The sequence below is a fragment of the Somniosus microcephalus genome, chromosome 5, assembly GCF_052327205.1.
Source record: "Somniosus microcephalus isolate GS21.2 chromosome 5, FLI_Smic_1.0, whole genome shotgun sequence".
NCBI classification, from domain to species: domain Eukaryota; kingdom Metazoa; phylum Chordata; class Chondrichthyes; order Squaliformes; family Somniosidae; genus Somniosus; species Somniosus microcephalus.
Genome location: NC_140991.1, coordinates 227,148,591 through 227,162,190, shown reverse-complemented (window position 1 = coordinate 227,162,190; position 13,600 = coordinate 227,148,591).

Sequence of the window (13,600 nt, the reverse complement as noted above, 5' to 3'; positions counted from 1 at the left end):
AGATCGGATATCATGGTGAGAGGAAGTTTGGACATTGTGGTATGAGGAAGATAGGACTTCGTGGTGGGAGGAAGATTGAACATCATGGTGGGAGGAAGATCGGACAACGTGGCGGGAGGCAGATCGGACATCACGGTGGGAGGAAGATCGGACATCATGGTGAGAGGAAGATCGGACATTGCGGTGGGAGGAAGATAGGAATTCGTGGTGGGAGGAAAATCAGACATCGTGGTGGGAGGAAGATCGAACATCGTGGTGGGAGAAAGATTGGACATCATGGTGGGAGGAAGATGGAACATAGTGATGGGAGGAAGATCGGACATCGTGGTGGGAAGACGATCATACATCGTGGTGGGAGGAAGATCGAACATCATGGTGGGAGGAAGATCGGACAATGTCGCGGGAGGAAGATCGGACATCGTGGTGGGACGAAGATCGGACATCGTGATGGTAGGAAGATTGGACATCATGGTGGGCGGAAGGTCAGACATCGTGACGGGAGCAAGATCAGACATTGTGACGGGAGGAAGATTTGACATCATAGTGGGAGGAAGATTGGACATCGTGATGGGTGGAAGATGGGGCACCGTGATGGGAGGAGGATCAGACAGCGTGGTGGGAGGAAGATCGGACACCATGGTGGGAGGAAGATCGGTCATTGTGATGGGAGGAAGATCGAACCTCATGGTGGGGGAAGATCTGACATCCTGGTTGGGAAGATCGGACATTGTGGCAGGAGGAAGAGCGGACATTGTGGTGGGAGGAAGTTGGGACATCATGGCAGGAGGAAGACCGGACATCATGGTGGGAGGAAGATCGTACATCCTGGTGGGAGAAAGACCGGACATCATTACGGGAGGAAGTTTGGGCATCGTATTCGGAGGATGATCAGACATCGTGGTGGGAGGAAGATCAGACCAAGTGGTGGGGGGAAGATCAGCCATCGTGGTGAGAGGATGATCGGACATTCTGGTGGGAGGAAGGTCGGACATCATGGCGGGAGGAAGATCGGACATCATGGTGGAAGGAAGATTGGACATCGTGGCATGAGGAAGATCGTACATCGTGGAGGGAGGACGAACGGACATCGTGGTGGGAGGAAGATCGAACATCATGGTGGGAGGAAGATTGGACAACATGGCGGGAGAAAGATCTGACATCATGGTGGGATGAAGATCGGACATCATTGTGAGAGGAAGATCGGACATCATGGTGGGAGGAAGGTCGGACATCATGGTGGGAGGAAGATCGGACATCGTGGTGGGAAGAAGATCGGACATCGTGGTGGGAGGACGATCGGACATCGTGGTGGGAGGAAGATCGAACATCATGGTGGGAGGAAGATCGGACAACATGGCGGGAGAAAGATCTGACATCATGGTGGGATGAAGATCGGACATCATTGTGAGAGGAAGATCGGACATTGTGGTGGGAGGAAGATCGAACATCATGGTGGGAGGAAGATCGGACAACGTGGCGGGAGGAAGATCGGACATTGTGGTGGGATGAAGATCAGACATCATGGTGAGAGGAAGATCGAACATTGTGGTGGGAGGAAGATCGAACATCATGGTGGGAAGAAGATGGAACAGCGTGACGGGAGGAAGATCGGACATCATGGTGGGATGAAGATCGGACATCGTGATGGTTGGAAGATTGGACATCATGGAGGGTGGAAGGTCAGACATCGTGACGGGAGGTAGATTTGACATCATAGTGGGTGGAAGATTGGACATCGTGATGGGTGGAAGATGGGACATCGTAATAGGAGGAGGATCAGACAGCGTGGTGGGAGGAAGATTGGACACCATGGTGGGAGGAAGATCGTTCATTGTGATGGGAGGAAGATCGAACCTTATGTTGGGGGAAGGTCTGATATCCTGGTTGGGAAGATCGGACATTGTGGCGGGAGGAAGAGTGGAGATTGTGGTGGGAGGAAGTTGGGACATCATGGCAGGAGGAAGACCGGACATCATGGTGGGAGGAAGATCGTACATCCTGGTGGGAGAAAGACTGGACATCATTACGGGAGGAAGTTTGGGCATCATATTGGGAGGATGATCAGACATCGTGGTGGGAGGAAGAACAGACCAAGTGGTAGGGGAAAGACCGGGCATCGTGGCGAGAGGATGATCGGACATTCTGGTGGGAGGAAGGTCGGACATCATGGTGGGAGGAAGATCGGACATCATGGTGGAAGGAAGATTGGACATGGTGGGATGAGGAAGATCGGACATCATGGTGGGAAGAAGATCGGACATTGTGGTGGGAGGAAGATCGGACATCATGGTGGAAGGAAGATTGGACATGGTGGCGTGAGGAAGATCGGACATCATGGTGGGAAGAAGATCGGACATCGTGGTGGGAGGAAGATCGGACATCGTGGTGGGAGGAAGATCGGACAACATGGCGGGAGAAAGATCTGACATCATGGTGGGATGAAGATCGGACATCATGGTGAGAGGAAGATCGGACATTATGGTGGGAGGAAGATCGAACATCATGGTGGGAGGAAGATCGGACAACATGGCGGGAGGAAGATCGAACATTGTGATGGGAGGAAGATCGAACATCATGGTGGGAAGAAGATGGAACAGCGTGACGGGAGGAAGATCGGACATCATGGTGGGATGAAGATCGGTCATCGTGATGGTAGGAAGATTGGACATCATGGTGGGCGGAAGGTCAGACATCGTGACGGGAGCAAGATCAGACATCGTGACGGGAGGAAGATTTGACATCATAGTGGGAGGAAGATTGGACATCGTGATGGGTGGAAGATGGGACAACGTAATGGGAGGAGGATCAGACAGCATGGTGGGAGGAAGATCGGACACCATGGTGGGAGGAAGATCGGTCATTGTGATGGGAGGAAGATCGAACCTCATGGTGGGGGAAGATCTGACATCCTGGTTGGGAAGATCGGACATTGTGGCGGGAGGAAGAGCGCACATTGTGGTGGGAGGAAGTTGGGACATCATGGCAGGAGGAAGACCGAACATCTTGGTGGGAGGAAGATCGTACATCCTGGTGGGAGAAAGTCCGGACATCATTATGGGAGGAAGTTTGGGCATCGTATTGGGAGGATGATCAGACATCGTGGTGGGAGGAAGATCAGACCAAGTGGTGGGGGAAGATCGGCCATCGTGGCGAGAGGATGATCGGACATTCTGGTGGGAGGAAGGTCGGACATCATGGCGGGAGGAAGATCGGACATCATGGTGGAAGGAAGATTGGACATCGTGGTGTGAGGAAGATCGGACATTCTGGTGGGAGGAAGGTCGGACATCATGGCGGGAGGAAGATCGGACATCATCGTGGAAGGAAGATTGGACATCGTGGCATGAGGAAGATCGGACATCGCGGTGGGAGGAAGATCGGACATCGTGGTGGGAGGAAGATCGGACATCGTGGTGGGAGGAAGATCGAACATCATGGTGGGAGGAAGATCGGACAACATGGCGGGAGAAACATCTGACATCATGGTGGGATGAAGATTGGACATCATGGTGAGAGGAAGATCGGACATTGTGGTGGGAGGAAGATCGAACATCATGGTGGGAAGAAGATGGAACAGCGTGACGGGAGGAAGATCGGACATCGTGGTGGGAGTAAGATCGGACATCGTGGTAGGATGAAGATCAGACATGGTGAGAGGAAGTTCGGACATTGTGGTGGGAGGAAGAAAGGACTTCGTGGTGGGAGGAAAATCAGACATCGTGGTGGGAGGATGATTGGACCTCGTGGTGGGAGGAAGATCATACATCGTAGAGGGAGAAAGATTGGACATCATGGTGGGAGGAAGATGGAACATCGTGATGGGAGGAAGATCGGACATTGTGGTTGGAGGAAAATCGGACATCGTGGTGGGAGGAAGATCGAACATCATGGTGGGAGGAAGTTCGGACAACGTGGCGGAAGGAAGATCGGACATCGTGGTGGGATGAAGATCAGACATCATGGTGAGAGGAAGAACGAACATTGTGGTGGGAGAAAGATCGAACATCATGGTGGGAAGAAGATGGAACAGCGTGACGGGAGCAAGATCGGACATCGTGGTGGGAGTAAGATCGGACATCGTGGTGGGAGGAAGATCGAACATCATGCTGGGAGGAAGATCGGACAACGCGACGGGAGGAAGATCGGACATAGTGGTGGGATGAAGATCAGACATGGTGAGAGGTAGTTTGGACATTGTGGTGGGAGGAAGAAAGGACTTCGTGGTGGGAGGAAAATCAGACATCGTGGTGGGAGGATGATTGGACCTCGTGGTGGGAGGAAGATCATACATCGTAGAGGGAGAAAGATTGGACATCATGGTGGGAGGAAGATGGAACATCGTGACGGGAGGAAGATCGGACATTGTGGTGGGAGGAAAATCGGACATCCTGGTGGGAGGAAGATCGAACATCATGGTGGGAGGAAGATCGGACATCGTGGTGGGATGTAGATCGGACATCATGGTGAGAGGAAGTTCAGACATTGTGGTATGAGGAAGATAGGACTTCGTGGTGGGAGGAAAATCAGATACCGTGGTGGGAGGAAGATGGAACATCGTGACGGGAGGACGATCGGACATCGTGATGGTAGGAAGATTGGACATCATGGTGGGCGGAAGGTCAGACATCGTGACGGGAGGAAGATCGGACATCGTGATGGGAGGAAGGTTTGACATCATAGTTGGAGGAAGATCGGACATCGTGACGGGTGGAAGATGGGACATCGTGGTGGGAGGAAGATCGGTCATTGTGATGGGAGGAAGATCGAACTTCGTGGTGGGGAAGATCTGACATCCTCGTTGGGAAGATCGGACAAGGTGGCGGGAGGAAGAGCGGACATCGTGGTGGGAGGAAGTTGGGACAACATGGCGGGAGGAAGGCCGGACATCGTGGTGGGAGGAAGATCGTACATCATGGTGGAAGGAAGATTGGACATCGTGGAAGGAGGAAGGTCGGACATCGTGGCTGGAGGAAGGTCATCGGACATTGTGGTGGGAGGAAGATCGAACATCATGGCGGTAGGAAGATCAGACATCGTGGTGGGAAGAAGATCGGACATCGTGGTGGGAGGAATTTCGGACATCATGGTGGTAGGAAGATCAAACAACGTGGCGGGAGGAAGATCGGATATCGTGGTGTGAGAAAGCTCTGATATCGTGGCGGGAGGAAGATCAGACATCATGGTCGGAGGAAGATTCGACATCATTGCAAAGGAAGATCGGACATCGTTGTGGGAGGAAGATCGGACATCATGGTGAGAGGAAAATAGGACATCGTAGCGGGAGGAAGTTCTGACATCATGGTGGGAGGAAGATCGGTCATCATGGCAGGAGGAAGATAGGACACTCTGGTGGGAGGATGGTCAGTCATTGTGGTGGGAGGAAGATCGGACATCGTGGTGGGAGGAAGATGGAACATTGTGGCAGGAGGAAGATCAGACATCCTGGCAGGAGAAAGATCAGACATCATTACGGGAGGATGTTTGGGCATCGCATTGGGAGGAAGATCAGACATCGTGGTGGGAGGAAGATCGGACCAAGAAGTAGGGGGAAGATTGGCCATCGTGGTGAGAGGATGATCGGATATTCTGGTGGGAGGAAGGTCGGACATCGTGGCGGGAGGAAGATCGGACATCATGGTGGAAGGAAGCTTGGACATCATGGCGGGAGGAAGATCGAGCATTGTGGTGGGAGGAAGATCGAACATCGTGGCGGTAGGAAGATCAGACATCGTGGTAGGTGGAAGATCGGACATCGTGGTTGGGAACAATTTCGGACATCACAGTGGGAGGAAGATCGGACAACGTGGCGGGAGGAAGATCGGATATCGTGTTGTGAGAAAGATCTGACATCTTGGCGGGAGGAAGATCGGACATCACGGTTGGAGGAAGATTGGACCTCATTGCAAGAGGAAGATCGGACATTGTGGTGGGAGGAAGAGCGGACATTGTGGTGGGAGGAAGTTGGGACATCAGGGCAGGAGGAAGACCGGACATCATGGTGGGAGGAAGATCGTACATCCTGGTGGGAGAAAGACTGGACATCATTACGGGAGGAAGTTTGGGCATCGTATTGGGAGGATGATCAGACATCGTGGTGGGAGGAAGATCAGACCAAGTGGTGGGGGGAAGATCGGCCATCGTGGCGAGAGGATGATCCGATATTCTGGTGGGAGGAAGGTCGGACATCATGGCGGGAGGAAGATCGGACATCATGGTGGAAGGAAGATTGGACATCGTGGCGTGAGGAAGATCGGACATCGTGGTGGGAGGAAGATTGAACATCATGGTGGGAGGAAAATCGGACAACATGGCGGGAGAAAGATCTGACATCATGGTGGGATGAAGATCGGACATCATGGTGAGAGGAAGATCGGACATTGTGGTGGGAGGAAGATCGAACATCATGGTGGGAGGAAGATCGGACAATGTGGCGGGAGGAAGATTGGACATCCTGGTGGGATGAAGATCAGACATCATGGTGGGAGGAAGATCGAACATTGTGGTGGGAGGAAGATCGAACATCATGGTGGGAAGAAGATGGAACAGTGTGATGGGAGGAAGATCGGACATCATGTTGGGATGAAGATCGGACATCATGATGGTAGAAAGATTGGACATCATGGCGGGCGGAAGGTCAGACATCGTGACGGGAGCAAGATCAGACATCGTGACGGGAGGAAGATTTGACATCATAGTGGGAGGAAGATTGGACATCGTGATGGGTGGAAGATGGGACATCGTAATGGGAGGAGGATCAGACAGCGTGATGGGAGGAAGATCGGACACCATGGTGGGAGGAAGATCGGTCATTGTGATGGGAGGAAGATCGAACCTCATGGTGGGGGAAGATCTGACATCCTGGTTGGGAAGATCGGACATTGTGGCGGGAGGAAGAGCGGACATTGTGGTGGGAGGAAGTTGGGACATCATGGCAGGAGGAAGACCGGACATCATGGTGGGAGGAAGATCGTACATCCTGGTGGGAGAAAGACCGGACATCATTACGGGAGGAAGTTTGGGCATCGTATTCGGAGGATGATCAGACATCGTGGTGGGAGGAAGATCAGACCAAGTGGTGGGGGGAAGATCAGTCTTCGTGGCGAGAGGATGATCGGACATTCTGGTGGGAGGAAGGTCGGACATCATGGCGGGAGGAAGATCGGACATCATGGAGGAAGGAAGATTGGACATCGTGGCATGAGGAAGATCGTACATCGTGGAGGGAGGACGAACGGACATCGTGGTGGGAGGAAGATCGAACATCATGGTGGGAGGAAGATTGGACAACATGGCGGGAGAAAGATCTGACATCATGGTGGGATGAAGATCGGACATTGTGGTGGGAGGAAGGTCGGACATCATGGTGGGAGGAAGATCGGACATCGTGGTGGGAAGAAGATCGGACATCGTGGTGGGAGGAAGATCGAACATCATGGTGGGAGGAAGATCGGACAACATGGCGGGAGAAAGATCTGACATCATGGTGGGATGAAGATCGGACATCATTGTGAGAGGAAGATCGGACATTGTGGTGGGAGGAAGATCGAACATCATGGTGGGAGGATGATCGGACAACGTGGCGGGAGGAAGATCGGACATTGTGGTGGGATGAAGATCAGACATCATGGTGAGAGGAAGATCGAACATTGTGGTGGGAGGAAGATCGAACATCATGGTGGGAAGAAGATGGAACAGCGTGACGGGAGGAAGATCGGACATCATGGTGGGATGAAGATCGGACATCGTGATGGTTGGAAGATTGGACATCATGGAGGGCGGAAGGTCAGACATCGTGACGGGAGCAAGATCAGACATCGTGACGGGAGGAAGATTTGACATCATAGTGGGTGGAAGATTGGACATCGTGATGGGTGGAAGATGGGACATCGTAATAGGAGGAGGATCAGACAGCGTGGTGGGAGGAAGATCAGACCAAGTGGTAGGGGAAAGACCGGCCATCGTGGCGAGAGGATGATCGGACATTCTGGTGGGAGGAAGGTCGGACATCATGGTGGGAGGAAGATCGGACATCATGGTGGAAGGAAGATCGAACATCATGGTGGGAAGAAGATCGGACAACATGGCGGGAGAAAGATCTGACATCATGGTGGGATGAAGATCGGTCATTGTGATGGGAGGAAGATCGAACCTCATGGTGGGGGAAGATCTGACATCCTGGTTGGGAAGGTCGGACATTGTGGCGGGAGGAAGAGCGGACATTGTGGTGGGAGGAAGGTGGGACATCATGGCAGGAGGAAGACCGAACATCGTGGTGGGAGGAAGATCGTACATCCTGGTGGGAGAAAGTCCGGACATCATTACGGGAGGAAGTTTGGGCATCGTATTGGGAGGATGATCAGACATCGTGGTGGGAGGAAGATCAGACCAAGTGGTGGGGGGAAGATCGGCCATCGTGGCGAGAGGATGATCGGACATTCTGGTGGGAGGAAGGTCGGACATCATGGCGGGAGGAAGATCGGACATCATCGTGGAAGGAAGATTGGACATCGTGGCATGAGGAAGATCGGACATCGTGGTGGGAGGAAGATCGGACATCGTGGTGGGAGGAAGATCGAACATCATGGTGGGAGGAAGATCGGACAACATGGCGGGAGAAAGATCTGACATCATGGTGGGATGAAGATTGGACATCATGGTGAGAGGAAGTTCGGACATTGTGGTGGGAGGAAGAAAGGACTTCGTGGTGGGAGGAAAATCAGACATCGTGGTGGGAGGATGATTGGACCTCGTGGTGGGAGGAAGATCATACATCGTAGAGGGAGAAAGATTGGACATCATGGTGGGAGGAAGATGGAACATCGTGATGGGAGTAAGATCGGACATTATGGTTGGAGGAAAATCGGACATCGTGGTGGGAGGAAGATCGAACATCATGGTGGGAGGAAGTTCGGACAACGTGGCGGGAGGAAGATCAGACATCGTGGTGGGATGAAGATCAGACATCATGGTGAGAGGAAGAACGAACATTGTGGTGGGAGGAAGATTGAACATCATGGTGGGAAGAAGATGGAACAGCGTGACGGGAGGAAGATCGGACATCGTGGTGGGAGGAAGATCGGACATCGTGGTGGGAGGAAGATCAAACATCATGTTGGGAGGAAGATCGGACAACGCGACGGGAGGAAGATCGGACATAGTGGTGGGATGAAGATCAGACATGGTGAGAGGTAGTTCGGACATTGTGGTGGGAGGAAGAAAGGACTTCGTGGTGGGAGGAAAATCAGACATCGTGGTGGGAGAAAGATTGGACATCATGGTGGGAGGAAGATGGAACATCGTGACGGGAGGAAGATCGGACATTGTGGTGGGAGGAAAATCGGACATCGTGGTGGGAGGAAGATCGAACATCATGGTGGGAGGAAGATCGGACAACGTGGCGGGAGGAAGATCGGACATCGTGGTGGGATGTAGATCGGACATCATGGTGAGAGGAAGTTCGGACATTGTGGTATGAGGAAGATAGGACTTCGTGGTGGGAGGAAAATCAGATACCGTGGTGGGAGGAAGATGGAACATCGTGACGGGAGGACGATCGGACATCGTGATGGTAGGAAGATTGGACATCATGGTGGGCGGAAGGTCAGACATCGTGACGGGAGGAAGATCGGACATCGTGATGGGAGGAAGGTTTGACATCATAGTTGGATGAAGATCGGACATCGTGACGGGTGGAAGATGGGACATCGTGGTGGGAGGAAGATCGGTCATTGTGATGGGAGGAAGATCGAACTTCGTGGTGGGGAAGATCTGACATCCTCGTTGGGAAGATCGGACAAGGTGGCGGGAGGAAGAGCGGACATCGTGGTGGGAGGAAGTTGGGACAACATGGCGGGAGGAAGGCCGGACATCGTGGTGGGAGGAAGATCGTACATCATGGTGGAAGGAAGATTGGACATCATGGAAGGAGGAAGGTCGGACATCGTGGCTGGAGGAAGGTCATCGGACATTGTGGTGGGAGGAAGATCGAACATCATGGCGGTAGGAAGATCAGACATCGTGGTGGGAGGAAGATCGGACATCGTGGTGGGAGGAATTTCGGACATCATGGTGGTAGGAAGATCAGACAACGTGGCGGGAGGAAGATCGGATATTGCGGTGTGAGAAAGATCTGATATCGTGGCGGGAGGAAGATCAGACATCATGGTCGGAGGAAGATTCGACATCATTGCAAGAGGAAGACCGGACATCGTTGTGGGAGGCAGATCGGACATCATGGTGAGAGGAAAATAGGACATCGTAGTGGGAGGAAGTTCTGACATCATGGTGGGAGGAAGATCAGTCATCATGGCAGGAGGAACATAGGACACTATGGTGGGAGGATGGTCAGTCATTGTGGTGGGAGGAAGATCGGACATCGTGGTGGGAGGAAGATGGAACATTGTGGCAGGAGGAAGATCAGACATCCTGGCAGGAGAAAGATCAGACATCATTACGGGAGGATGTTTGGGCATCGCATTGGGAGGAAGATCAGACATCGTGGTGGGAGGAAGATCGGACCAAGAAGTAGGGGGAAGATTGTCCATCGTGGCGAGAGGATGATCGGATATTCTGGTGGGAGGAAGGTCGGACATCGTGGCGGGAGGAAGATCGGACATCATGGTGGAAGGAAGCTTGGACATCATGGCGGGAGGAAGATCGAGCATTGTGGTGGGAGGAAGATCGAACATCGTGGCGGTAGGAAGATCAGACATCGTGGTAGGTGGAAGATCAGACATCGTGGTTGGGAACAATTTCGGACATCATGGTGGGAGGAAGATCGGACAACGTGGCGGGAGGAAGATCGGATATCGTGTTGTGAGAAAGATCTGACATCTTGGCGGGAGGAAGATCGGACATCACGGTTGGAGGAAGATTGGACCTCATTGCAAGAGGAAGATCGGACATTGTGGCGGGAGGAAGAGCGGACATTGTGGTGGGAGGAAGTTGGGACATCAGGGCAGGAGGAAGACCGGACATCATGGTGGGAGGAAGATCGTACATCCTGGTGGGAGAAAGACTGGACATCATTACGGGAGGAAGTTTGGGCATCGTATTGGGAGGATGATCAGACATCGTGGTGGGAGGAAGATCAGACCAAGTGGTGGGGGGAAGATCGGCCATCGTGGCGAGAGGATGATCCGATATTCTGGTGGGAGGAAGGTCGGACATCATGGCGGGAGGAAGATCGGACATCATGGTGGAAGGAAGATTGGACATCGTGGCGTGAGGAAGATCGGACATCGTGGTGGGAGGAAAAGCGGACATCGTGGTGGGAGGAAGATCGAACATCATGGTGGGAGGAAGATCGGACAACATGGCGGGAGAAAGATCTGACAATGTGGCGGGAGGAAGATTGGACATCCTGGTGGGATGAAGATCAGACATCATGGTGGGAGGAAGATCGAACATTGTGGTGGGAGGAAGATCGAACATCATGGTGGGAAGAAGATGGAACAGTGTGATGGGAGGAAGATCGGACATCATGTTGGGATGAAGATCGGACATCGTGATGGTAGAAAGATTGGACATCATGGCGGGCGGAAGGTCAGACATCGTGACGGGAGCAAGATCAGACATCGTGACGGGAGGAAGATTTGACATCATAGTGGGAGGAAGATTGGACATCGTGATGGGTGGAAGATGGGACATCGTAATGGGAGGAGGATCAGACAGCGTGATGGGAGGAAGATCGGACACCATGGTGGGAGGAAGATCGGTCATTGTGATGGGAGGAAGATCGAACCTCATGGTGGGGGAAGATCTGACATTCTGGTTGGGAAGATCGGACATTGTGGTGGGAGGAAGAGCGGACATTGTGGTGGGAGGAAGTTGGGACATCATGGCAGGAGGAAGACCGGACATCATGGTGGGAGGAAGATCGTACATCCTGGTGGGAGAAAGACCGGACTTCATTACGGGAGGAAGTTTGGGCATCGTATTGGGAGGATGATCAGACATCGTTGTGGGAGGAAGATCAGACCAATTGGTGGGTGGAAGATCGGCCATCGTGGCGAGAGGATGATCGGACATTCTGGTGGGAGGAAGTTTGGACATCATGGCGGGAGGAAGATCGGACATCATGGTGGAAGGCAGATTGGACATCGTGGCGTGAGGACGATCGGACATCGTGGTGGGAAGAAGATCGGACATTGTGGTGGGAGGAAGATCGGACATCGTGGTGGGAGGAAGATCGAACATCAAGGTGGGAGGAAGATCAAACAACATGGCAGGAGAAAGATCTGACATCATGGTGGGATGAAGATCAGACATCATGGTGAGAGGAAGATCGGACATTGTGGTGGGAGGAAGATCGAACATCATGGTGGGAGGAAGATCGGACAACATGGCAGGAGGAAGATCTGACATCATGGTGGGATGAAGATCAGACATCATGGTGAGAGGAAGATTGAACATTGTGGTGGGAGGAAGATCGAAAATCATGGTGGGAGGAAGATCGGACAATGTGGTGGGAGGAAGATTGGACATCATGGTGGGATGAAGATCAGACATCCTGGTGAGAGGAAGATCGAACATTGTGGTGGGAGGACGATCGAACTTCATGGTGGGAAGAAGATGGAACAGCGTGACGCGAGGAAGATCGGACATCATGGTGGGATGAAGATCGGACATCGTGATGGTAGGAAGATTGGACATCATGGTGGGCGGAAGGTCAGACATCGTGACGGGAGCAAGATCAGACATCGTGACGGGAGGAAGATTTGACATCATAGTGGGAGGAAGATTGGACATCGTGATGGGTGGAAGATGGGACATCATAATGGGAGGAGGGTCAGACAGCGTGGTGGGAGGAAGATCGGACACCATGGTGGGAGGAAGATCGGTCATTGTGATGGGAGGAAGATCGAACCTCATGGTGGGGGAAGATCTGACATCCTGGTTGGGAAGGTCGGACATTGTGGCGGGAGGAAGAGCGGACATTGTGGTGGGAGGAAGGTGGGACATCATGGCAGGAGGAAGACCGGACATCATGGTGGGAGGAAGATCGTACATCCTGGTGGGAGAAAGACCGGACATCATTATGGGAGGAAGTTTGGGCATCGTATTGGGAGGATGATCAGACATCGTGGTGGGAGGAAGATCAGACCAAGTGGTGGGGGGAAGATCGGCCATCATGGCGAGAGGATGATCGGACATTCTGGTGGGAGGAAGGTCGGACATCATGGCGGGAGGAAGATCACATCATGGTGGAAGGAAGATTGGACATCGTGGCATGAGGAAGATCGGACATTATGGTGGGAGGAAGATCGGACATTGTGGTGGGAGGAAGATTGGACATCGTGGTGGGAGGAAGATCGAACATCAAGGTGGGAGGAAGATCGGACAACATGGCGGGAGAAAGATCTGACATCATGGTGGGATGAAGATTGGACATCATGGTGAGAGGAAGATCGGACATTGTGGTGGGAGGAAGATCGAACATCATGGTGGGAGGAAGATCGGACAACGTGGCAGGAGGAAGATTGGACATCGTGGTGGGATGAAGATCAGACATCATGGTGAGAGGAAGATCGAACATTGTGGTGGGAGGAAAATCGAACATCATGGTGGGAAGAAGATGGAACAGCATGACGGGAGGAAG